Source organism: Heptranchias perlo, chromosome 33 (genome assembly GCF_035084215.1).
Source record: "Heptranchias perlo isolate sHepPer1 chromosome 33, sHepPer1.hap1, whole genome shotgun sequence".
In the NCBI taxonomy this organism is placed as follows: Eukaryota; Metazoa; Chordata; class Chondrichthyes; order Hexanchiformes; family Hexanchidae; genus Heptranchias; species Heptranchias perlo.
In genome coordinates, this window is record NC_090357.1 from 24,593,004 (window position 1) to 24,614,558 (window position 21,555).

General features: G+C 46.6%; 1 long non-coding RNA gene across 1 annotated transcript; it reads left to right on the forward strand.

Annotated features, from left to right (window-relative positions):
• Positions 1-2,831: 2,831 nt before the first annotated feature.
• On the forward strand, positions 2,832-15,813 carry LOC137301329 (uncharacterized). Its single transcript, XR_010958277.1, has 4 exons — positions 2,832-2,985; positions 8,864-8,954; positions 14,267-14,402; positions 15,757-15,813. It is a non-coding gene; the product is annotated as an uncharacterized lncRNA (long non-coding RNA).
• Positions 15,814-21,555: the final 5,742 nt, after the last annotated feature.

Genomic DNA, 21,555 nt, shown 5'->3' on the forward strand with positions numbered 1-21,555 from the left:
CTGTAGAGGATACAAATAACATGCCAGAAATAATTGTGAATCAAGAGGTGAAAAGGAGGGAGGAACTTAAAACATTTATAATCACAAGGGAAAGGGTTCTGAAAAAATTATTAGAACTAAAAGCTGACAAGCCCCAGGTCCTGACGGACTTCATCCTAGGGTCTTAAAAGAAGTGACTGCAGAGATAGTAGATGCATTGGTATTAATTTTCCAAAATTCCCTAGATTCTGGAAGGGTCCCATCAGATTGGAAAATAGCGAATGTAACTTGTCTATTCAAGAAAGGAGGGAGACAGAAAGCAGGAATCTACAGGCCAGTTAGCTTAACATCTGTCATAGGGAAAATGCTAGAATCTATTATTAAGGAGGTTATAGCAGGGCACTTAGAAAATCTCAATACAATGAGGCGAGTCAACACGGCTTTGTGAAAGGGAAATCATGTTTGACTAATTTATTAGAGTTCTTTGAGGAAGTAACAAACAACGTAGATAAAGGGGATCCTGTGGATGTGGTGTACTCGGATTTCCAGATGGCATTTGACAAGGTGCCACATCAAAGGCTACTACACAAAATAAGAGCTCATGGTGTAGGGTGTAACATATTAGCATGGATGAAGGATTGGTTAGCTAACAGGAAACAGAGAGTAGCCATAAATGGGTCACTTTCAGGTTGGCAAGATGTAACGAGTGGAGTGCCACAGGGATCAGTGCTTGGGCCTCAACTATTTACAATCTATATCGACGACTTGGATGAAGGGACCGAATGTATGGTTGCTAAATTTGCTGATGACACAAAGGTAGGTAGGAAAGTAAGTTGTGAAGAGGATATAAGGGATATAGATAGGTTAAGTGAGTGGGCAAAAATTTGGCAGATGGAGTATAATGTGGGAAAATGTGAAGTTGTCCACTTTGACAGGAGGAATAGAAAAGCAGTATATTATTTAAATGGAGAGAGACTGTAGAACTCTGAGGTACAGAGGGATCTGGGTGTCCTAGTACATGAATCACAAAAAGCTAGTATGCAGGTACAGCAAGTGATTAGGAAGGCAAATGGAATGTTGTCATTTATTGCAAGGGGAATGGAATATAAAAGTAGAGATGTTTTGCTACAGTTGTTCAGAGCATTGGGGAGACCACATCTAGAAAACTGTTTTGGTTTCCTTATTTAAGAAAGGACATAATTGCTTTAGAGGCGGTTCAGAGAAAGTTCACCCCACTGGTTATCTTATGAGGAAAGGTTGGACAAGTTGGGCCTGTATACATTGGAGTTTAGAAGAATGAGAGGTGATCTTATTGAAACATATAAGATTCTGAGGGGACTTGAAGGGGTAGATGATGAGAGGATCTTACCCCTTGTGGGAGAGACTAGAACTAGGGGACACAGTTTAAAAAAAGGCGGAGATTAGGAGAATTTTTTTCTCTCAGAGGGTTGTGAGTCTGTGGAGGCAGGGTCATTGAATATTTTTAAAGCTGAGATAGATAGATTCCTGATTAACAAGGGAGTCAAAGGTTATAGTAGGTAGATGGGAAAGTATGGTTGATCAGCCATAATCTTATCAAATGGCAGAGCAGGCCTGAGGGACCGAATGGCCTACTCCTGCTCTTAATTCGTATGTTCGAAACACCACCACCTCCAAGTACCCCACCAAGTCACACACCATCCTGACTTGGAAATGTATCGCCGTTCCTTCATCGTCATTGGGTCTAAATCCTGGAATTTCCTACCGAACAGCACTGTGGGAGAACCTTCACCACACGGACTGCAACGGTTCAAGAAGGCGGCTCACCACCACCTTCTCAAGGGCAATTAGGGATGGGCAATAGATGCTGGCCTTACCAGCGACGCCCACATCCCATGAATGAATAAAATAAAAATTTCCTGCTTGATGCAATTTCCAGTTGGAGTCCCTGTCTCTATTTAAAGCCTCAGTTCACCTCTTCAAGGGAGGCTGCATTCAGTGAGGGCTAGCATTCCAGCAACTGTAAACTATTGGTGCAAATGCTGAAGATGAGGGATGGCGGCCCTCTTGTTCTCTGCTTCCCTGGAGGTCATGATAGGTGCAGTAAGGGCCAGGATGGATGTGTTGTTCCCCACAAATGGGAAGAAGGAGAAACCTGTTGCCATAATGGAGGAGGCCTGGATTGAGGTGGCTGAGGAGGTCAGCAGCAGGAGTGTGTTGCCAAGCACCTGGATCCACTGCAGAAAAAGTTTGAATGACCTCACTAGGTCAGGAAAGGTCAGTATTTGTCCTTCTTTACCCATCTCCTACAATGCATTTCCTTCCATCCCCTCTTGTTCCGCCTAGACCATTAACACCACTCCTCACTCCTGCAATACTTTCCTCATCACCAATCACAACAGTACACCGTACGACCTCTCACTCCTAACAGATGCTAACCTCCCACTTCCTCCTTTCACTGCTGCCACCAATGCCATCCTCATCTCATCGCCTCTAAGTTGCACGACCGGCACCTCCTCTCAGCAAACCCTCTTAATTTGCACTGTAGCCACTTCCCACACAGGCACGACATCCCCACACTCATAACATCGGCCTCATTTTCCCTTTCACCTTATAAGAACATAAGAAATAGGAACAGGAGTAGGCCATATGGCCCCTCAAGCCTGCTCCGCAGTTCAATAAGATCATGGCCGATCTTTATGCACTACATGCAGAAGAAGCACACATCCTTGTTGTCCATTCATAACGCTGTCCCACCCCTATTGCAGGAGAAAAGAGTGCAGAATACCAGGGAGTTTACATTTTCTTACTATCGCAACTAAATCTTCATCTTTCCTCCAGGGCCCTCACCAGAAGAAGACAAGCCCCAGCCCAAAGAGAAAGAAGACTCCTCAAAGGAAGACACATCAAAGAAAGACTCCTCAAAGGAACGCATCCCTCCTGAGGACAAACCATCGCACCCTAAATGCGTTCCAGAGACTGACAGATCGAGTGGACGTGTTGCTCAGACAGATGGCCCGGCACCGGGTGAGTCTCACAGCATGAGTGAGCAGGAGCAGATAGTGGTGGTAGGGACAGCTGAGGAGAATATGTGGTGGAGGGCGCCGTCCTCTCCAAGCCCTGCTCAGCAAGTCAGAGATGTACAACCCCTGGGGGCCAGTCATGTAAAGGAGAATACTGGAGGCACAGGAACAAATCCGTGCATTGTTGGCAGTCCTTCCAGGCACTCTGTCCGTTATGGCAGGGAGGATGGAGGAGTCCACTTCCACCATCTGTGGGGTGCTTTTGCAGGGGCTCTTCACTCTGCAATCTACCCTGGAGCAGCTGGCCATCTCCAGGGACAATGCAGCCAGGCCCCCACCGCAGGAGTCAGTGTTACCAGCTTTTGCGGCTTTGATAAAGGCTCAGATGGCTGCGATACCGACTCTGGGCTCCAATGTCTGTTTCACCTTAGAGAAGCTAGTGGACAGAGTAGATCGGGGCTTCCAAGGCGTCCGTCACTCACCTCCTCCAATCTGCTTTCCTGCAGGACCTACCAGATTGATGTGCTACTGCTCCAGGGGTGGGAGATTGGCAGAACGGGCACAGAATGTGAAGACCTCACTCAGGATGTCAGCACATCTCCTCCCTCACCATCCCCTCAACCAATACCCGACATGGTGCCTGAACCCCAGCCGGCCCAGACTGCCCCGGAAGAAGTCCAGGAGCAGCAGTCTGTAGCAGGGCCCTCACGGGCTCCGGCACTCAGAGGTTGTTGGCCACGAGCATCTCAGGAGTCCCAGAAGATGCACAGCAGCCTGCCACCATCTCTGCTCAATACACAGACAACGCACCTTGTAGACGTGGTAGACCTAGGAAGCTATCAGCTAAAAAGAGCACTGAGGGTTGACACTTGGGTGTCCCATTACTTGATATGGAAATATTTGTTTTCTTATGCATGTTGAAACCTTTTTCACTTTTGTCGCTTTGGTGTGCACTGTGCTATCAAGGCAAGTTCTGTGTCTGCCTTGTCATTATGTCCTTATTGTGGAAATAGGTTCAATGATTTTAAGGTGACAAAGTGGAGGATTCAAAAACAATGGAGTGAAAGTTGCAGGATTGTTAATGGAAAGGGGTTCTGGTCACAGAAGAGTCAGAGGAGAAAGATTTGCCTAAATGAAACACTGCGTGAATGCATCCCTTCCATCTCGGGCCGCAAGATGTTCCTCACACCGTCCGCCATGTCCTCCAGCATTCTCTTCACCATCCTATTCCTCATCAGATGATGAGTCCTGCAGGCCTTCTTCCTCCTACACCTCCAGTCCTCTCTGTTGAGCGATGTTATGCAGGACGCAGCATGCCACAATAATTCTGGAGACTCTGCCTGGCGAATGTTGCAGGGAGCCTCCTGAACCTAAACTTGAGCATCCCGCTAGCCTGCTCAATGACGCACCTTGTAGTGATGTGGCTGCTGTTGTATGTGCTCTGTTGTGTAGCGGTGGGTTTTCGAAGAGGTGTCATTAGCCATGGTAGAAGGGGTTTTCCCTTGTCCCCAAGCAGCCATCCTCTAAAACTGGTGTCAGTTTGGAACATTGGGGGGAATATTGGATTGCCTTATAACGAAGGCATCAGGGCAGCTCCCTGGGTAGCGGGCAAATACTTGCATGAACCTCTTCCTATGGTTGCAAGTTTGTACGTTAATTGAGTGGAAGCCTTTACGGTTAACAGAGGCTTCTGGCTGGTCAGAAGGTGCCCTACTGGCTATGTCTGTGCAGTCAACCGTACCCTGCACTTGCGGAAGGCCAGCCAGAGCTGCAAACCCTAAGGCTCCCTCTGTCCAACTGCTCCCATCAGTTCGAAATGAGATACATCGGCCGGCCCTGGAAAATACAGCATCTGTGACCTGCCTGTTGCATTTGTGGGTGGCTGACTGAGACACCCTCAATATGTCCCCCGTGGAAGCCGGGAAGGATACAGAGGCGTAAAAGTTGAGGACGGTGATCACTTTCACTGGTATGGCACGGCCGCCCAGTCCAGCAAGTATCAGGTCTTCTTCCAGGAGGCTGCGGAGGTCCGCGACTACCTGGCTTGTCAATCTGAGCCTCTTGAAGCACTGCTCCTCAGACAAGTCAAGGAAGCTGAGCTTTTATCTGTAGACTATGTGAGGTGGGTGAGGCCTTGTGCGCACATGTCCCCTCGGTTGCTGCCTTCTCTGTGGTTCTCCTCTAGACCTTTCTTCTTCATTCCTTTGTTGTTGTTGCTCCTCTTCCTCCTTCTCCTCCTCACTCCAATAGAGTGCAGCTGGAGCAGCCCCCATACTCAGCTTCTCCGACTTAATCTCCAAATTACAAGCAAAACCCAACAGTGATTACAGAATCACAGCCCACACTGAAGTGATAGGACACCTGAGAATGTTGCAGCCTTATTGACATCGTGGCCCCTTCGCATTCAGCACACCGAGCGGTCCTGATCCAATCCCGCCAGGGTTCCCATAGTGCCGACCTCCGTGAATCCTGTGCAGCACTAATTAATACCACATCGGGGTCCTGGTTGCATCACAGGACCCCGATGTGCATTTTATTCATGAGCCTCCTGCTTCTCTGCAGCGGGAGCCTCGTCGATGACACGAGTCTCCATCCTTAAACTTACAGCGGCCGGGAATGCGGGTTGGAGACACAATTGCCTGTCAAAGGGTTGGGGAGGGTTAAAATTGTGGCCCATATGTCCATTTTTTTTATAATGCAAATTGTCTATGTAAACTTGTCACTCTGTACTTCCGCCCTCCCACCAGTGGGGGAACTTTAGCACCTCAGGTTTGCGTGCCCCTGCTCCTCAGACAGAAATCTCTGTGCTCCAACTCTACTTCTCTGCTTCCCAGATTGCTATTGGTTTTTAGATTGAACTATAAGTCTCTAAATAATAATATAAAATAAAGGACAGATAAATAATATAAAATAAGGACAGATTTCTCTCTATATCCTGACCTAATTATCCCCCCACCCTCTAACTCCGCTTCATCTGAAGATTACACTTGGTTTTCACTCCCTGGATGGATTTGCACTTCTGCCTGCCTCGCTGACCCCGCGGTGACCCTGACCCATTTTCCTGGGTCGGAGGTCGTTTAAGATGCAGGGTGGGCTCCCGGTTAAATTCCCGCTACCAAGAGGAAGCTTGCTATTGCCATGAGGAAACTTCTGCCATTGCAGCAGTGGGACAACTCAGGGGCAGAAGAGCCTTGCAGAGGAACCTAGGTGAAGTTTATATTGGCTTTGGCTGAAACTAAGACATTTGTGTAAGTGTTTGAGAGGAGTTACCGAGCCCGATTGTATGGGGGGGAAATGCCACAAATAATTGCTGTTGAAACGGAAAAACAATCAACAATAAAACAAAAGGGTGGTAGAGTCAATGGTAATTAGCTATGAGTGTGATTGGCTTCTCTAGGCAGTCCTGTGCAGCAGCAGTAACGGTGGTGGGAGGAAAGGCGATGGACCAGGAACCCAGGTCCCACCTCCCCACCAGCACGTGCGTGGGGCAGGTAGGTAAGGGGAGGCCAGCAGCGATCCCAGCAGCGCCAGGTGGGTAGGAAATCAAGGGCAGGGCAGGGGAGCAGCAATAGGCTTGGCCACCTGATTTTCATCACTATCCCGCCCAATTGCAGATAGGACCAGTGACTTCGCTCACCCACTTACACAAGTGTCTCGTCAATAGTTAGGAGTGAAATTGCTCTTTTACTATAAGTGAGGTATGTGCCTACTTTTCTCCATGATTCACAGCCTGCGAATTAAATCATGTTCTCAGAAGTTGCATAGTTCAGAGCTGCTGCTTCTGCCATTTTGTTAGCGGGTCACTAACAGCTGAAGGGAAAGGTTATCCTCCAGTTTTTGTTAAAAGAGGTTTCCCTTTCTAAAAGGCAGAGTGACTGAGCACTTGGACAGGTATGAGCTGATCAAAGAGAGTCAGCATGGATTTGTGAAGGGTAGGTCATGTCTGACTCACCTCGTTGAATTTTTTGTTGAGCACACTAACATTGTGGACAGGGGAGTGTCTATGGATGTTGTCTATTTAAACTTCCAGGAGGCATTTGATAAGATTCCGCACATGAGATTATTAGCAAAAATAAAAGCGCATGGAATTGGAGGTGACCTTATGACATGAGTTGATAACTAGTTGGGAGGTAGGAGATAGAGAATAGGGATAAAGGGAATTTACACCAATTGGCAGAATGTGACAAGTGGTGTTCTCCAGGGATCTGTATTGGGGCCTCAGCTTTTCACATGTATATCAATGACTTGAATGAAGGAATAGAGAGTTGTATATTCAAGATACTAAGTTAGGAGGCACAGTAAGTTGTGTATATGGGAACAGAAAATTACATAAGGACATAGACAGATTAAATGAGTTGGCAAAACTGTGACAGATGGAGATCAATGTGGGGAAGTGTGAAAACATCCACTTTGGATCCAAGAAAGACAAATCGGAATATTTTCTTAACAGTGAGAGACTAAGAACTTTGGAGAAGGAAAAGGATTTGGGTGCCTAGGTACAAAAAGTAATCAAAAAAGCTAATGGAATATTGGACTTTATCTCAAGGGGGCTGGAATAGAAAGGGAAGGAAGTGATGCTTCAGTTGTGCAGAGCCTTGGTCAGATCCCATCTGGAGTACTGCGTTCAGTTTTGGGCACCGAACCTCAGGAAGGATATATTGACCTTCGAGAGGGTACAACACAGTTTCACCGCAGTGCTTCCAGTGTGTAAAGGGTTTAAGTTATGAGGAAGGGTTGCATGACCATGGCTGTAATCCCTTGAGTTTAGAAGATTGAGAGGTGATTTAATTGAGGTGTTTAAAATGATAAAGGGATTTGACAGGGTAGATACAGAGAAACTATTACCTCTGGTGGGGGAATCCAGAACAAGAGGACATAATCTTAAAATCAGAGCTAGGCCATTCAGAAGTGAAACCAGGAAGCACTTTTTCACACAAAGGGTAGTGGAAATTTGGAACTCTCTCCATCAAAAGGCTGTGGATGCTGGGGGTCAATTGGAGCTTTCAAGACTGAGATCGATAGATTTTTGTTGGGTAAGGGTGTTATGAGATATGGATCAAAGGAGGGTAAATGGAATTAAGGTACAGATCAGCCATGATCTAAATGAATGGCGGAACAAGCTCGAGGGGCTGAATGGCCTACTTCTATTCCTATGCTTTGACCTTGTTTCATACAAGAAGAAATTAGAGGCAAATGGAAATAAGATGTTAAAATAAATCATAATTGATATTAATCATTTGAATTTAAACAGGGTGCCTGAAGGGCAGTCTAGTCAGTATATCCAGTCAAACACAAGGAACACGCACAAAGTGGGAATTCAAGCCTAGTTTATGTAATCTCTCCTCATAATTTAACCTTTGGGGCTCTGATAACATGCTGACGAATCTGCGCTGCACTCCTTCCAAGGTCAATATATCCTTTCGAAGGTGCGGTGCCCAGAACTGTACACAGAACTCCAGATGTGGTCTAACCAGGGCTTTGTATAGTAGTAGCAAAACTTCCCCCCCTTTATATTGTAGCCCTCTAGATATAAAAGCTAACATTCCATTAGCCTTTTTGATTATTTCTTGTACCTGACTACTACATTTAGTGATCTGTGTACAGGGACCTCTAAATCTCTTTGGACCTCCACCGTTTCTAGCTTTTCATCATTTAAAAAATACTCAGATCTATCTGTTTTTGGTCCAAAATGGATGACCTCATACTTACCTGCATTGAAATCCCATCTGCCACAGCAGTTAAAATGGGAATAAGAATAGCAGAATGGGGAAGATTAGAAAGAGAGAGAGAAGTTCATGCAGGAATAAACTGTTAAATATAAAATTGTTTTTTAACGTGGCAATGACCCTGCTCCTAATCATAGTTTTTCTTTTGCTTTCCAGAAAGAGAATGTGGGAAAAGGGGCATCAGAAAAAAATGCACACCCGAGAATTGAGTGCAGTGCGTTGGAGAAGCCATGTCTCAAAGCAAAATGTGAGGGACAGAGAAACAAAGATAGGCCTAAGGCCTTTAACCCATTTCCTGTCATTACAAAACCAATGTGTTAATGAATTAGCACCAAACAGTTTTATTTGTAAATAAAGTTAATTCAAAATAGGTCTGGAGAATGGGGGAGAAATCAGAAGTTGTAGGGAGGAAAACCCAACATTAGTTAGACCCTCAATTAACTCAACCAGGCCTAAAGGGCACTGTGCTCGTGAAGAAGTGTTTGTCAAAAGTTTATTTTTATGGAGAGGGTGACATGCCTCATTTTCATCACATGGGTGATGTGCTCCAATGATGAGAGGGTGCTGCAATGGTGAGTGGGTGCAGCAATGGTGAGAGGGTGATGTAATGGTGAGTGGGTGCAGCAATGGTGAGTGGGTGATGTAATGGTGAGAGGGTGATGTAGTGGTGAGAGGGTGATGTAATGGTGAGTGGGTGCAGCAATGGTGACCTGGGTGATGTAATGTGAGAGGTGATGTAATGGTGAGATGGTGAGTGGGTGCAGCAATGGTGAGTTGGTGCTGCAATGGTGAGAGGGTGCTGCAATGGTGAGAGGGTGCTGCAAGGGTGAGAGGCTGCAGTGATGGTGAGAGGCTGCAGTGATGGTGAGAGGCTGCAGTGATGGTGAGAGGTGCAGCAGTGGAGAATGGGTGCTGCAACGGTGAGAGGGTAATGCAATGTTGAGAGGGTGCTGCAATAGTAAGGATGCTGCAATAGTCAGGGTGCAGCAATGGTGAATGGGTGATGCAATGGTGAATGGGTGATGCAATGGTGAGAGCGTGGTGCAATGGTGAGAGAAAAATGCAATGGTGTGTGAAGATTGTAGTGGTGAGTGGGTGCAGCAATGGTAAGTGGGTGCAGCAATGGTGAGAGTGTGCAACGATGGTGAGAGGCTTCTGCAATGGTGAGTGGATACTGCAGTGTTGTGAGGGTGCTGCAATGGTGAGAGGGTGATGCAATGGTGAGAGGGTGATACAATGGTGAGATTGTGATACAATGAAGGAGGGGGTAATGCAATGGTGGGAGGGTGATGTAATGGTGAGAGGGTGCAGCAATGGTGAGAGGGTGCAACAATGGTGAGAGGCTTCTGCAATGGTGAGTGGATACTGCAGTGTTGTGAGGGTGCTGCAATGGTGAGAGGGTGCTGCAATGGTGAGAGGGTGATACAATGGTGAGAGGGTGCTGCAATGGTGAGAGGGTGATGCAATGGTGAGAGGGTGATGCAATGGTGAGATTGTGATACAATGGTGAGAGGGTGATGTAATGGTGAGAGGGTGAGATTGTGAAACAATGGTGAGAGGGTGATGTAATGGTGAGAGGGTGTACAATGGTGAGAGGGTGATACAATGTTTGTGTGATTTATATTGTTGTTTTGTGGATTTGGACACATGCTTTTGTGGAAAATGAAACTTTAGCACAGAATGTTTTGTGTGTGTTCAGAATCAATGGGCAAGCTGCATTGTTATATATCCAAAACTGTGGCATCAGTGAGAGAGCTCAAAATAACCAAGCAGAAAAAGGGTTAATTTAAAGGAAAGAAATCCTAGGAGGACTGTACTATTCCTTACGTTTCGAGGAGGAGGTCTGCATAAATGTCCTTAATTTAAACAAGTTCTATAAGCAGAAGCTTTTTTAGTACAACACTAAGGAATGTGCAGAGTATTTAGTAAACAAGGAAAGATGTAAATTAGTTTTAATCCTTTCTCAGGTTTTATAAGTTTTGGTCCTCGCTATGAGAAACCACCTCTAATTTGTTGGAACAGCCTGATTATTTGCTGTTGTAGCTGGCACTTTTAGACTGGCCTTGATCACAAGATAATGACATTCGGCCCATCTAAATTTATCCATCCAGAGAGATCCTAACCCTCCCCATATTACAGCATCCAATTGTTTCTTAAATTATTCCAGAGTTTTTGCTCCACCATGTTGATCACTCTTTGTGTGAAGAAGAATTTCCTGATATCAGTCCTAAATCTATCTTTTACTGTGTACTTTAGTTCCACGCCCACAGATAATGGTCGCAGCCCCAAGCTCTGAGGCTCCCCACTCAGTAGTCATCTCCTACTCTGATATAACTCATCTAATGAGTATTCATTGTTGCCTGCCCTTCAGTCAGTTTCTTAACCATTCTGAGGGTTTATCCTGAATTCCCACGGCTTTAAGTTTAATTATGAACATATGAAATTGATGGGCTGGTCCATCAAGCCTGCCCCACTCCATGATGGCCGCACCATCATAGATAAACACTTCTTCCCTCCCCCAACTTTTGACAATGGGCACCACGTTAGCCTGGTTCCATTCTACTGGTATCTTGCCAGTGTCCATTGTCTCCCTCATAATGATTGTTGGTGCTTCACAAATCTCCTCCCTAGTCTCACACAGCACTCTGGGATTAGTACCATTTATCTCTGGGGATTTATTTATTTTGTGCCCATTTAGCCTGTCTTGGACTTCCATCTCATTCATGGTGAATTTATTAATTATACTTTGGGACATCTTTGTTTGGGAATGGCATGTGAAATATTTACTGTTTGGTGCTCATCCTCAGTTTCAAGCCTATTTATTTTTTATGGAATTCACCTCTTCTCTGACTGCCCTTTTGCTGTTCTGGCACTGAAAGTATTTTTTACATTTATGCTAGCCTCACCTCCCTGCCCCTTTAATTACCTTTTTAATGTGATTTCTTATATTCATCCCAGTGAGCCCTCTCTCCTGTCTCCCTGTAGGATTTGTACACTCCATGTTACTTCTTCATCTCACTTTTAATTTGCTTCCTAATCCATTAAGAGTTATGTTTGCTTTGTGGGGCTTGTTGGTTTCAGGAATGTATTTATCCTGCATGCTCGGCATTATACCTTTAAAAGTGTTTCATTTCTCTTTCATTAGTATTCTGGAACAACCTCCCCCAATTTATTTGTTTTAGTCGTTGCTTCATTTCGTTGAATTTAGCCTTTTTTTAAAAAAAAGTTTATGTGCCCGACTTCTCATCTTAGCTATTTTTTTGTTACAAGTGGACAGCCAGACAGCGAAGGACTGAATACTTTTAGTTGCTTATAAACTTTGTTTGCTGGGCAAACGTGACACTCAATGCATCCCTCACACAACCTTGCCCCAAGCCTACTCCCTTATATATGGGAACCAGAGCATTCCCAATGGCTCATGCACCTGAGTTTAACCATTCACCAATTGATGTAATTCATTTATATACAATTAACATTTTTGACTCCCAGATCATGTTAAACTTTATCATTCTGTGGTCACTGTCTCCCAGGATGCTGTGACTTCCATTTTTTGTACATTTTCTGGGTCACTAACAAATACCTGTTCAAGATAATCATTGCTTCTTGTGGCTCCCTTGACAAGCTGGGTCAAGAAATAGTTGTCCTCCACATCTACCAACTCTAAACTATTTACGGTCATGTATTCTAAGTCTGACCTTGTTAGTTTTGGGGCTGTATTTATCCCGCAAACTCAGCACTGTACCTTTAAAAGTCTTCCCAAGGTTGAGTGAAGGCTCCCAATAAACTAACGTTCCCGCTCTTATTCTGTCATAGAGCAAATTGCCCTTCTTATTCTAAGCAAGTGGTCTACAGCAGACCCCCTAGAGTTTCTTTAGCATTAGAGGTGCCTAACCAGAGTAGTTCATTTTGAAGCTCTGTACCTCCTACAGGATTATCATCCCATAGTTATTGTCCTGTTCACCCATCACCCCAGTGCTCGCTGACCTACATTGGCTTCCGTTCCGACAATTCTGGCCTCTTGCGCATCCCTGATTTTTATCGCTCCACCATTGGCGGCCGTGCCTTCAGCTGCCTAGGCCCTAAGCCCTGGAATTCCCTCCCTAAACCTCTCCACCTTTCTATGTCTCAAACCTCCTTTAAGACACTCCTTAAAACCTATCCCTCTGACCTAGCTTCTGGTCACCTGTCCTAACGTCTTCTTACGTGGCTCAGTGTCAAATTTTGTTTGATTACGCTCCTGTGAAGCGCCTTGGGACGTTTTATTACTTTAAAGGCACTACATAAATGCAAGTTGTTATTGTTGTTACAACACACGTAACTATCCACTTTCTTGAGCAATGAATCGTCTATGACCACAATCTCTCGACGATCTGCATCCTGTGTCTCTGTCGAGCAACTTTTCTTCTGGGACCTTGTTATCTTCTGCAGTGTTAGACAGTGCCTGGCATCTGTTCACGGCTATAACCTCTTGGGTTGTTACACAGGTTATATCACCTTTCTTGCCTCTTTCACCACTCCGTCCAGTATTGCCATTTCCTTGACTTCCCTCACCACTTGTCCTCTTTTCATAACAACACTGTTCCTGGTTGTTCTGGTGTCCAGCTCCAATTCCTGAAGATTCACTTTCAAAGTCTGATGCCGGCCTGACTATATCTCAGTTACTGAACCCTATCCACTCACCCTCATAAATCGCCTCCCTTCTGTCTAACCTTACAAGTTCCTGTACCTTGCTCTCTAAAGCCATTACTCTTCCTTAAAGCATGTTGATTAAGAGACAGCTCCCTTCACCACTCTTGTATCTGGCTCTGTCACCTGTGAACGTCCCATGGAAAACACATCTCAAGGTCTCCTCCTTAATTTTCCATCTCTTGGCATTTTCTCTTTTTTTGTATCTCTCCCTTTGCCCCCTTTCAGTGTGACTTTTTTTTAAAATCCATTCCCTTTTGTGCTTCATTCTCTCTGATGGCCCCTTTTAATGATTATTTCCCTCAGGCATTTTATTTTTACATCCCTCAGACATCATTTAATTTGGCTTTTCTGAGGTGCTTTCCTTTGTCATCTGCTTCCATGGTTTCATTCATCTTGATGCTCCCCCCTGCACCCCTTCAACCTTAACTTCTCATGTGTTCTCTCTTTAAATCTACTTCTGCCTGTGCTGGCCTTTAAGAAAACACCCAGAGTTACTCATCTGGTTTTCTTACCTGCTCCCCTATTTTACTACCCGAGGTTTTGTGTGTTTTGGGGGCTTCGCTGAATCGAGCTTTGTATTTCAAAGTTGCCTCGGTCAATCTCTTGTTGTAGACGTAGGATTGCAGGAGTCCAGCTGTCCCACTCTACCCTAACTGCTTATACCCTCAACAACGCGCACAGGTCCCTCCGCAGCCTGTGGCCCTCTTGGTGTCTCGGCCGGTGTTATGGTTCTGCGGTGTTTGCGCATCTTGATGATTGTTGACGCTCTTGAAAGTTTATGTTAAATTTCCTGGGAGCTCTCAGGAAAAGCTGACGCAAGTTCCTCAGCACTGATTTCTTCTTTTTTAATTTTAATTTTATTTTATTTAGATCTTGTGACGCTTCCCATGATCCACTTGATCTTTCTGTGCTGGTGTTTCATTCTTAGGCACCTGCGTGCCCAATGACTGCAGATATTGTTCCAGGGAAGCTTTCCCAGAACGGCTCCCTCACCAGTCAACTGGAGGTAAGTCGGTGGCTAAACAAAGCTCGTTGTTTTAACCACACAGGATTGACTCAGTGCCCAATTGGGAGATAGAGTTTGGGGACCTCAGCATTTAAAAAAAGGAAATAAATTAGCCGCTGAATACAAAGTGGAGGAAGTTATGCTTCAGTTGTATTATAGAGCCTTGGTCAGACCCCATCTGGAGCACTGCGTTCAGTTCTGGGCACCGCACCTCAGGAAGGGTATATTGGCCTTGGAGGGGGTGCAGTGCAGATTCACCAGAGTTATACTGGGAATGATAGGGTTAAATTATGAGGATAGGGTGCATAAACTTGGCTTGTATTCCCTTGAGTTTAGATAGGGTAGATATAGAGAAACTATTTCCTCTGGTGGGGGATTCCAGAACAAGGGGGCATAATCTTACAATTAGAGATAGGCCAGTTAGGAGGGAAATCAGGAAGCATTTTTTACACACAAAAACTTGTGAAAATCTGGAACTCTCTCCACCAGAAGGCTGTGGATGCTGGGGGTTAATTGAAATTTTCAAGACTGAGATCAATAGATTTTTGTTGGGTAAGGGTATCAAGGGATATGGAGCAAAGGTGGGTAAATGGAGTTGAGGTCCAGGTCAGCCATAATCTAATAGAATAGTGCAGAGGCCCGAGGGGCTGAATGGCCTATTCTTGGTCCTACAAAACCAACAAAAGCTGTGAAAATGGCTGGTTTTGCAGCGGAAAGTAGAAATCTTCTCCCTCTCGATACTTGGCAAATATTTTTCCATAAAGACAGTGTCCATTTCAATAATTATTAAGAATAAGAATGAAGCACATTAGCGGGGAGGCGGGTTGGCAGCAGTGGGGGGGCGATTGGGCGCGTGGCAAACCCGCATGAACCAACCTTACCATTCTGACACGATCGCACATTGCTTGATAATGGTTAATGTCCTCTCCGGGTTTCGCGCCCGGCAGCTGGCCTGATTGACAGGCTGGCTGCCATCAGGAGCTGCAATGTGAGGTGGGGGCAGGAAAGAGAGAGGGCCAGACTTCATCCGACGCTAGACTGGAAGACGGTGGGGGGGGGAGGAGAGGGGAAGACCAGGGTGGGGGGGGGGGAGAGGGGAAGATCTGGGGGGAGAGGGGAAGATCGGGGGGGGAGAGTGGAAGATCGGAGGGAGATCGGGGGGGGGAGATCAGGGGAAGATTGGGAGGGTGAGATCGGGGGGACATCCGGGGGACATCGGGAGGGTGAAGAGGGGGACTTTGGAGCGGGAGACATCGGACATCAGAGCAGGTTTCAAAGGTAGGTGCATTTAGTGTTTTCACTTCATTGCATGTTTTTTTATTTAATTTATTTTGTTTCTTTCTCCCTGATCCAGCCCTTCACGTTTGGTTTCGCCAGGCGTGAATCAGAAGCGGTGGGCAAGCTGCCCATGTAAGTTAAAAATCTTTCCAATCCCTTCATCTGTCACAGATAAAGTGCCTTAAGTACCTCAATGAGGTACATTTGCCTCTTTAACTGTCATCCCGCCGGCTTTAATTGCTGGCGGGACTTCCGTTTCCGGGTCACCCACGTGCACAAAGGTGGGTCCCTGGGAAACTCGGAAGCCGGCTCCAACCCGCCGGCTTCCGAACCCAAACGGGATTTGTGTGATTTTCACAACCTCGCCGCCCCCAACGCACCCCCATTTGCCTCCTAAAATCACCCCCTTTGAGTCTAATGGTTGTTAAGGGCTAGCTGGATAACAGCGTGGGAGGGGTCATTTTAACTTTGGTCAATGGTGTAAAGCAGGTGATGTCTAATTATCCACCCACTATACACCACACCCGATTTTCAGTTTTCATATAATGGTCGGCCAATTCAATATCGCCCATTACACAGTATCACTGCGAAGAGTCAAGTGAACTGGCACATCTGTCTATATACAGCTGTGGGATTCACATCTGTCACTGTGCCTTGGGTACCATGTCCTTTGTGTTTTGTACTTCATTGCCTTGATAAACATGTAGAAGCATTTTGAATTGTCCCCACTTTTTGTTACCTAGGCCAGTCAATAAAGGGGGACGATTGTGTTGTGGTTCTGTTACAGAGCCTGGACTAATAATCCAGAGTTCAAATCCCTCCATGTTTGAGAATTTGAACCTTTGTTAACCTTTGACCTTGATGACAAGGAAATAATGTTAAAAGTATTCATGGGCCTCAATGCTATCAAATAAAGGGTTAAAGGGTAGTTTGAGATTCAGTGGTTGAGTGCATTGAAGTGTTGGGTAGAGGATTTGTTAGTTGGGTTGTCATGTTGTTCCCTGGGAAGGGAGTCATGGTTCCCGTGAGTTTATTTTAAACAGTCACATTACATTTCGGCCTTTTCAGTTGGTCAGCCAGCCACCGGTCATATTCCGCCCTCCTTGCTCCTCTCCCCGGTGGGCCCACAGAGCCGTGATACCAGGTCCAGCTCCTGTTCACAGCACAGAGCCCCGTGAGGGCACTGATAATGGAAAAACACTCACGTCTGCTAACCTGCTGTTTGAAATCAAATAAGCAGACAGCATTGCCTTCTCCCTTGGTGAGAGTGCACATGAGTGACCTCACCTCCCTGATCATTCACCTACAATAAGCCCTGCCCTCCAACAGACTGCATGGAGTGACTAGAGGGGTAAATTTATGAGAGGCGGCACAAACAGCATTGAGATAATGACCAGATAACCTGTTTTAGTGGTGTTGGTTGAGGGATGAATGTTGGTGAACTCCCCTGTTCTTCTTTAAAGTAGTGGCATGGGATCTTTTACGTCCACCTGGGAGGGTAGACGGGGCATTGTTTTAATGCCTCATCCAAAAGACGGCACTTCCGGCAGTGCAGCACTCCCCCGGTAATGCACTGAAGTGCCAGCCTAAGTTTTGTGCTCAAGTCCCTGGAGTGGTACTTGAACCCAGAACCTTTGGACTCTGAGGTAAGAGTGCTAACCATTGAGTGATAGCTGACACACGAAAGAACACATGCAAATCAAGAAATGGCAATTAGCTGAGCTCAACACAGATCAAAGATAACGAGGTTTTGTCTCTCAAAAGAAAACGACTGCGGTTGCTGGAAATCTGAGGTTTTCTCTGGAGTGGGACCCACACCTTCTGACTCAGAGGCGAAAGGGTTATCAAGTGAGTCACGGTTAACACCTGTCAATTCTAAACTGGACCTCTCTTGTCTCACGCTATAGGCTTTGTCAACCTGCACCTAGAGATCACAGTGGGCAGTGTCAATGAGGCAGAAAACACAATCAGCATATTTTCTCTCTTGAATAAAAGACCACAAAAAAAGCAGACTGCAGTTCGCTGGATCCTGTGCATCAGTTTATTTATTATAGATATACTCCAGAGGAAAGGGGGGAAAGGGTGGGGATTGGTTGCTGAATAAAATGACCCAGTCCAGAGTAAGTGTAAACCTGCATCATCTCCTGATCTTTGCAGTGGTTTTAATGTGTTGGAGCTGAATATTTTTAAGTACTTCTTAAGACATCTGATAAAGAATTGTCGAATTTAAGGCTGAACGTTCAATTGGAAATGAGAAAGCATCTTGGCTTGAAAGATCAGGAAGTAGAATCAGTTTGGATGGAAATAAGAAATAACAAGGGGCAGAAAACACTGGTAGGCCCCTTAACAGTAGCTATACTGTTGGACAGTGTATTAATCAAGAAATAATAGGAGCTTGTAACAAAGGTAATGCAGTAATCATGGGGGACTTTAATCTTCGTACAGACTGGACAAATCAAATTGGCAAAGGTGGTATGGAGGACGAGTTCATGGAATGCAATCGAGACAGTTTCCTAGAACAATACGTCATGGGACCAACCAGGAAACAGGCTATTTTTGATCTTGGATTGTAATGAGACAGGGTTAATTAGTGATCTCACAGTAAAGGGACAGTGTTTTCCAAACTACGGGTCCCGACCCATAATTGGGGAGTGGGACATTAATCACTGGATCGCCCCCCGCCAACTCCGTTTGGAATGACCCTTTGACAGTCGACTCCAAATGTCTCCCACCAGGAGCCATGATGTGGAGATGCCGGTGATGGACTGGGGTGGACAAATGTAAGGAATCTTACAACACCAGGTTATAGTCCAACAGTTTTATTTGAAAATCACAAGCTTTCGGAGCTTACCTCCTTCGTCAGGTGAGTGAGGGTTCTGAAATCGCATATCATATTAGGCTGGGAGACGCTCACAGCAATCAAAGGTGTCGTTGGTGTTCAAACAGGTTAGGCACGGAAAACATTACATCCCAGTATACGGAATACACAATGGGTCAGATTACACAGACAGAGAGAGAAAGAGACCCGAAAGGCAGAGAGAGAGAGAGAATGTCCAGTTGTATTAAAAACAGATAACTTTTTTTTTCTCTCCCACTGGTGGGGTTACGTGTAGCGTGATATGAACCCAAGATCCCGGTTGAGGCCGTCCTCATGGGTGCGGAACTTGGCTATCAATTTCTGTTCGACGATTTTGCGTTGTCGTGTGTCTCGAAGGCCGCCTTGGAGTATGCTTACCCGAAGGTCGGTGGCTGAATGTCCTTGACTGCTGAAGTGTTCCCCGACTGGGAGGGAACCCTCCTGTCTGGCGATTGTTGCGCGGTGTCCGTTCATCCGTTGTCGCAGTGTCTGCATGGTCTCGCCAATGTACCATGCTCCGGGGCATCCTTTCCTGCAACGTATGAGGTAGACAACGTTGGCCGAGTCACAAGAGTATGAACCATGTACCTGGTGGGTGGTGTCCTCTCGTGTGATGGTGGTATCTGTGTCGATGATCTGGCATGTCTTGCAGAGGTTGCCGTGGCAGGGTTGTGTGGTGTCGTGGACACTGTTCTCCTGAAAGCTGGGTAATTTGCTGCGAACGATGGTTTGTTTGAGGTTGGGTGGCTGTTTAAAGGCGAGTAGTGGAGGCGTGGGGATGGCCTTAGCGAGGTGTTCGTCGTCATCGATGACATGTTGAAGGCTGCGGAGAACATGGCGTAGTTTCTCCGCTCCGGGGAAGTACTGGACGACGAAGCGTACTCTGTTGGTTGCGTCCTGTGTTTGTCTTCTGAGGAGGTCTGTGCGATTCTTCGCTGTGGCCTGTCGGAACTGTCGATCGACAAGTCGAGCGTCATATTCCGTTCTTACGAGGGCGTCTTTCAGCGTCTGTAGGTGTCTATCGCGTTCCTCCTCGTCTGAGCAGATCCTGTGTATTCGCAGGGCCTGTCCATAGGGGATGGCCTCTTTGACGTGGTTAGGGTGGAAGCTGGAAAAGTGGAACATCGTGAGGTTGTCCGTGGGCTTGCGGTAAAGTGAGGTGCTGAGGTGCCCGTCTTTGATGGAGATTCGTGTGTCCAAGAAAGAAACCGATTCTGAGGAGTAGCCCATGGTGAGTTTGATGGTGGGATGGAACTTGTTGATGTTATCGTGTAGTCTCTTCAGTGATTCTTCGCCGTGGGTCCATAGGAAGAAAATGTTGTCGATGTATCTGGTGTATAGCGTTGGTTGGAGGTCCTGTGCAGTGAAGAAGTCCTGCTCGAACTTGTGCATGAATATGATGGCGTATTGGGGTGCGAATTTGGTCCCCATGGCTGTTCCGTGTGTTTGGGTAAAGAACTGGTTATCGAAGGTGAAGACATTGTGATCCAGGATGAAGCAGATGAGTTGTAGGATGGCGTCTGGAGATTGGCTGTTGTTGGTGTTGAGTACTGAGTCTGTTGCAGCGATGCCGTCATCGTGGGGGATACTGGTGTAGAGTGCCGAGACGTCCATCGTGGTGAGAAGTGTTCCTGGTTCAACTGGTCCGTGGGTGCTGAGTTTTTGTAGGAAGTCTGTAGTGTCGTGACAGAAGTTGGGGGTTCCCTGTACGATGGGTTTCAGGATGCCCTTGAGGTTCTCACACAGGGTTCCGTTGCCTGATACGATAGGACGTCCGGGTGTGTTGGCTTTGTGTATCTTTGGGAGGCAGTAGAAGTCTCCCACGCGGGGAGTACGTGGGATGAGAGCGCGTAGGATGCTTTGAAGGTCTGGATCGAAGGTCTTGATCAGTTTGTTGAGCTGGTGGGTGTGTTCTTTGGTCGGATCTGCGGGTAACCGTCTGTAGTGTTCCTGGTTGTCCAGTTGTCGGTATGCTTCTTTGCAATAGTCCGTTCTGTTCTTCTTCTGTTCTGTTCTGTTCCCGGCCTCAACCGGGATCTTGGGTTCATGTCACGCTACATGTAACCCCACCATTGGAAGAGAAAAAAAAGTTATCTGTTTTTAATACAACTGGACATTCTCTCTCTCTCTCTGCCTTTCGGGTCTCTTTCTCTCTCTGTCTGTGTAATCTGACCCATTGTGTATTCCGTATACTGGGATGTAATGTTTTCCGTGGCTAACCTGTCTGAACACCAACGACACCTTTGATTGCTGTGACTGTCTCCCAGCCTAATATGCTATGCGATTTCAGAACCCTCACTCACCTGACGAAGGAGGTAAGCTCCGAAAGCTTGTGATTTTCAAATCCCACCAGGAGGGGGGAGCAAAGAGTTCTTCAAAATAGTTTTGCTTGTGCAGGACTCCAGGAGACAGTATGAAATCAGTCTCATAAATATTCAAATTATAAAGTGTATAATCATGCTCAGTTAGGAGGGGTTGGTGTGAGCACGGTGCTATCCCACTCGGACTCAGGACCGTACACTCGGCCCTCTGCCCTATCCCACTCGGACTCAGGACCGTACACTCGGCACTCTGCCCTATCCCACTCGGACTCAGGACCGTACACTCGGCCCTCTGCCCTATCCCACTCGGACTCAGGACCGTACACTCGGCCCTCTGCCCTATCCCGCTCGGACTCAGGACCGTACACTCGGCCCTCTGCCCTATCCCGCTCGGACTCAGGACCGTACACTCGGCCCTCTGCCCTATCCCACTCGGACTCAGGACCGTACACTCGGCCCTCTGCCCTATCCCACTCGGACTCAGGACCGTACACTCGGCACTCTGCCCTATCCCACTCGGACTCAGGACCGTACACTCGGCCCTCTGCCCTATCCCACTCGGACTCAGGACCGTACACTCAGCACTCTGCCCTATCCCACTCGGACTCAGGACCGTACACTCGGCCCTCTGCCCTATCCCACTCGGACTCAGGACCGTACACTCGGCACTCTGCCCTATCCCACTCGGACTCAGGAC